We start from the raw sequence: 5,280 nt of genomic DNA, 5'->3' as shown, positions 1-5,280 counted from the left end.
CAGGGAACCCTCGTAAAGAGGTTTGGGGGTGGGGCGCGCCACATCTGCGGCATCGGCCGTGGGAAAGGACCGGCGCAGTAAAACAGGTGGGTGAAACCGCGGTCCGCGCCAATACGTGCTGCTGCCTGGGGCATCACTTTGCTGCGGGTCAAGTCAGATGCTCTCTGTAAGAGTCAGTCAGGGTAAAGGCAGCAGCAGATTTCTTTTCTGCTCATTTTAACAAAGGCTGGACGGAGCCCATAGAGGAAGGCACTACGCGTCTTGCTGGGTTGGTTTCCCTGCCTTCTCGTAAGCTGTCGCGGAAACTTGCACGAGCAAAGCCTGTGCAAGCTGATGACAGCCACACACGGTTGAAGAGGGAGCAGACGGTGAGAGCAGAGGTGCGCGCTCAGGCTGTGCGCTGGAAGCTAATGCCAATGCTGCAAAATAAAGAGTGGATTTTCTTTTTTGGGTTTAGGTGAGCGCTAAACATGACATGTGCATATGTGCGTGTGTCTCTCGCAGGTTTTTGTCATACACCCCACCCTCCCACCCCAAAAAAACAACCCACACATGCCACGCGTTAAACAGTGGTTTTCCGTTGTACTTAGAAGTGCTTACATAGGTGTGTTGGTTTTTTTCTTTTTTATTTTTTAATGCAGAAACAGCAATACGATAGATTTAATACAGCTAGCAATTAGATGGGTGTAGCTTTAGAGCGTCGGCTGTTTACAAAGCAACCGCACACCTTCTTTAACTCACAGTTTAAACAAATGAACTTGCAGTGCATCACACGTGCTTTGTACAGTCACGTTCCACACGGCAGGCCAGATGCTTCACCCTGCCTTGTCCTTGTTGCCCCGACTCCAACGGGACCGCCGAGGCCATCCTGGGGACAGCGCCGCTTTCTAGCAGCTGGGTTGCTTGCCTGGACGCCCCACAGACAAAGAGTCATTTCCCCACTGAACCTCTTCTCAAATAACTTCCTAGCCCTGCAGGCCCCACGTCCTTTGGTTCATATTTCCTTTTTTCCGGGCTTGATGCACAGGACCGACGATTTCCAGAAATAGAAACAGAGGCTGATTCAGTCCAGGCTCAACATTCTCTGACCTAAACCAAACTGTCTTCGAAGAGATAGCTGTACCGTAGGCACCACCTCGGGAACAGAAGTTGCCCTGTCATAAAAAAAAAAAAAAAGAAGGAAAACAAGGCATTTCAGGCTGAGGAGGCTGAGCGGTGTGCTGGGGGCGGTGGGGGTTGGAAAGAAACAGTTCAGACGATTAGAGCGAGCTTAGCGTTGCAAAGCGTGCCATTATTTTTAATTTGGCAGTCAGAAGACAATAGATTCTGACACTGATTTCCTGTGTGCTGCGGGAGTTCTCTCCTCAGCATTCCTGTGCACCATTTTACTTTTGTGTCCCGTCCGCTTCGCTTTTGCGCTGTAGCTCTCCGGTTCTAGCTACGCTTCCCACCACCCCCATTACTCTTTGACAAGCCCAGCTCTCACTGTGCTTCCCTTCCCGTATGCGCGTGCAGGGAAAAGCCCGCGCGTCTGCCACTACAGGACACGCTCTGGGAGGCAGGAGAGATGACGACGCTCCCTGACAGAGGACACAGCTGAGGGGCGGTCCGCCGGGGCTGGGGAGATGGCAGCACCTTCCCTCAGCTGCCCCATCCGAGCACGGGTGCAGGTGAGCACTGAGGAGAGACAAGCAGGCAGGAGCCGCAGAGCGAGAGAGAAAATAAAATTCACGGGTGGGTGCTACTTGCGTCTCATTTTTAGCGCAAGGGATGAATTCTCAGCACATTCTTGGAGCTGCCCCTTTGGGACTCACGGAGAAGAGGGAGGTTGGCCACGCGGTGCAGCCCAGCTCTGCTTCCCCTAAATGGTTTTACTGTTCAGGTGTTGCCCTAATCTGGCCGGTACCCCTGCAAAGAGTTTGGGATTTCTGCTGCCTCTCCGGGCCAGCCGCAGACCCTGACTTCATCGCAGCGAATGACCCTGCGCTCGTCAGAGCGGTTGCCGAGTCACATCCCGCTGCCTTCCCTGCAGAACCGGTGACCCTTTTTCAGCCCTTGCCCCCTCTTCTCTCAGCTCGTTGCCCATCCCTTTTTCAGGGCCGGCACCGATCCCGCCTCCAGCTCGCCCTGTCTCCACCTGCGAGCGCCCAACAGGAGCTAAATGTCTCCTCAAGGACGCACGGAAGAGACGCGCAGGTAACCCAGCACAGACCCCCTGCAAACATCTTCTTTCCATTTTCTTTCCTCTCCTGACACGAAGAGATGACTTAGGAAAAAGCGTACTGCTCACACTTCACCTGCACTGCTTCTACTTTCACTTTCGCTCTCCTTGGCAGTAATTAATAGCGGTGGCTGGGGGGGCTGGGGCATTCCCCCAAAGCGGCTGCAGTTACATCCGGGCGGTTGTGGCACTCCATTAGCTCTGTAGTTTTTAAATCTAAATCTTCTGGAATTGTTAGTTCTGCTCAGGAATCACCCGTACCTGCAAATTTTCTTAATAGCTACGCTTGACCCCAGCCACTGTTTAACAGCTCACCTTTATTTCTCTTCATTTAAGAACCTAAAGCTTCGTTTACTGCTTGGGTTGGAAGCAGGAGCTGTCGCTGCCTCTGAACTTTCTAACAGCCCTGTTACAATTTCAGTACTACCCGCTCCCAATTTAGCTTTCCGGGTCGATTTTCATTCTAGATTCGAAAATTTCCTTATTTTGTTTCTGATCAGGAGTCATTAATGCCTGCAGTTGATTTAGTAACGGCTGTATTTAGATTGAGCTATTAATGACTCGCAACTCTATTTATGGCATAAAAAAGGACTGCCTTTATTTTTTTTAACTACAGATTAGGAATAATGACTGCCTGGTTTGTTCAGTAATAGGTGTGATTAAATTTAGTCACGACTCCTCCCTAAATAATATGTATTTATTTGCACTCTAACAATTTAACCTTCCCTTTACCGGCCAGGGGCACCGACAAGTGCCCGTGCGTACCTCCGCTCCCCCTGCGCCGGCTCCCCAGGGAACAGCCTCTTACCCTGACCAGAGTCTGCAGCGGCCCGTTGTCATCCCAGCTCCTCGCCCTCGAGAAAGCGGCCGCCTGAAGCGGCGGCAGCTCCGCTGCTGCCCAGAGGGGACGGAAATGGCGCGGGGTAAAGCTCTCCGGGCCGCCTGCGTCCCGCGCGGAGGCGGTGACCTCAGCAGCCTGTACGCTGTTGGGGCCGAGCCAACAACCTGAGGAGGAGTCGCAGGGTGTAGCTGTTTCTGCAACAACCACGCTTTCCCGCCTGGCTGGACAAGAAAGCGGGGCCTGCGGGGGCCTGGAGAGGCAGCATCGCTGCAGGTTGTGCCACGGCTGTTGAGAGGCCAAGGCAACACCTGAAACAGTGAACGGCACAACTAGTGAAAACCCCCAAGGTTCCGGGTTCAGTAAAGACAGGAATTGCAGCAGCACAATAAAATGATCTCACGAGGGGAAAAAAAACAGCAAAGCAAAAACCAAACCCCAAACAGAACACCATACCACTAACCCGTCTCACCGCCCCCTCAGCGCCCAAAACAGCATCCTGGGAGAAAAAAAGCAAAGCAGGCCACAAGGGACCTTTCTAGTACAGATGCCGCCAAAGAGTGCCAAGCTCTGGAATCCTTACCTCAGGCAACGCCTCCGCTTCTCTAAACGCCAGAGCACGCCTGCCCGGGGGGCTGAGACAGCCCCAAAGCTGCGACCGCCCGAGGGAACACGGGAGCACCGACGCCAGAGAAGCCCAGGGCCAGAGCCGGGGCTCTTCCACCCCCGGGCCCCGCCCCCGCCCTTCCCACAGCGCCCCGCGAAAGGGGCGGGCCGAGCCCCCCGGGGGGTGAAGGCCCCGGGAGCCGTACGAGAGCCGCCTGGAGTTCCCGGCACGGGAGGGAGGGGGGAGAGAAAACACCCAAACCGAGCCCCCCGAGCGGAGCAAACACAGGCTCGGGCTGTTGCCGGGGGGTGGGGCCTGTCGCTAAGGGGAGAGAGCCGGCACCGCCCCCCGGGCCGTTGCCGGGGGGTGGGGCCTGTCGCTAAGGGGAGAGAGCCGGCACCGACCCCCGGGCCGTTGCCGGGGGGTGGGGCCTGTCACTAAGGGGGTGTGTCCAAAGGGACGCTGGCAATGCCCCTGGAGCCATCACCAAGGGCAGGGCCTGTTGCTATGGAGGGTGGGGCCAGGCAGCACCAGCAACACCCCCAGGCTGTCACCAGGGGGTGGGACCTGTTGCTAACTGGGGATGCTGGGGAGCACACGAGCACGGCCCCACCCCACCAGGCCCTCGCCAGGGGGCGGGGCCTGTCGCAAAGGTGGGTGGGGCCAGAGGGGTCAGATATCAGCCCGCGCGTATAGACCAGTGCGTCCCAGTAATGACCAACATGCCACACAGTATGGATCCCAGTACATCCCAGCTCCCTCCCAGCGACGCCCAGTACATCCCAGTTCCCTCCCAGTACATCCCAGTTGCCTACCAGTGCAGCCCAGTACATCCCAGATCCCTCCCAGTCCGTCCCAGTTCCTTCCCAGTCCGTCCCAGTACATCCCAGTTCCCTCACAGTACATCCCAGTTCCCTCCCAGTTCACACACAGTTCACTCCCAGTTCCATTCCAGTACATCCCAGTACATGCCAGTTGCCTCCCAGTTTCCTCTAAGTACATCCCAGTACTTCAAAGTTCCCTCCCAGTACATCCCAGTTCCCTCACAGTACATCCCAGTACTTCACAGTTCACTCCCACTACATCCCAGTATGTCCCAGTTCCCCCTTGGTACATAACACTTCCCTCCCAATACATCCCAGTTCCCTCCCATTACATCCCGATTCCCTCCCAGTACATCCCAGTTCCCTGCCAGTATGTCCCAGTACATCCCAGTTCCCTCACAGTACATCCCAGTTCCCTCCCAGTACATCCCAGTACATCCCAGTTCCCTCCCAGTACATACCAGTTCCCTCCCAGTACATCCCAGTACATCCTGGTACATCCCAGTTCCCAACCAGTACATCCTACTACATACCAGTTCCCTCCCAGTTCCATCCCAGTTCCATCCCAGTTCCATCCCAGTACATCCCAGTACTTCACAGTTCCCTCCCAGTACATCCCAGTCCCCTCTAAGTACATCCCAGTACTTCACAGTTCCCTCCCAGCACATCCCAGTACGTCCCAGTTCCCCTCAGTACATAACACTTCCCTCCCCGTACATAACAGTACATCCCAGTGTCCTCACACTACGTCCCAGTTCCCTCACAGTACATCCCAGTTCCCTACCAGTAC

General features: G+C 55.5%; 1 long non-coding RNA gene across 4 annotated transcripts; it reads right to left on the bottom strand.

The window, feature by feature from the left end:
• Positions 1 to 858: 858 nt before the first annotated feature.
• On the bottom strand, positions 859 to 3,778 carry LOC142050874 (uncharacterized). 4 transcript variants are annotated; one of them, XR_012658181.1, is made up of 3 exons: positions 3,643 to 3,778; positions 2,987 to 3,370; positions 859 to 1,154 (listed from the first exon to the last, which is right to left on the bottom strand). It is a non-coding gene; the product is annotated as an uncharacterized LOC142050874 (long non-coding RNA). The 4 variants fall into 4 exon arrangements; XR_012658180.1 differs by having other exon boundaries at positions 863 to 1,154; positions 3,030 to 3,370; positions 3,643 to 3,777; XR_012658182.1 differs by lacking the exon at positions 859 to 1,154 and adding an exon at positions 1,742 to 1,861 and having other exon boundaries at positions 3,030 to 3,370; positions 3,643 to 3,777.
• Positions 3,779 to 5,280: the final 1,502 nt, after the last annotated feature.

This window comes from Phalacrocorax aristotelis, unplaced genomic scaffold (assembly GCF_949628215.1).
Source record: "Phalacrocorax aristotelis unplaced genomic scaffold, bGulAri2.1 scaffold_39, whole genome shotgun sequence".
In the NCBI taxonomy this organism is placed as follows: Eukaryota; Metazoa; Chordata; class Aves; order Suliformes; family Phalacrocoracidae; genus Phalacrocorax; species Phalacrocorax aristotelis.
This window is presented reverse-complemented; position numbering and strand designations above follow the sequence as displayed.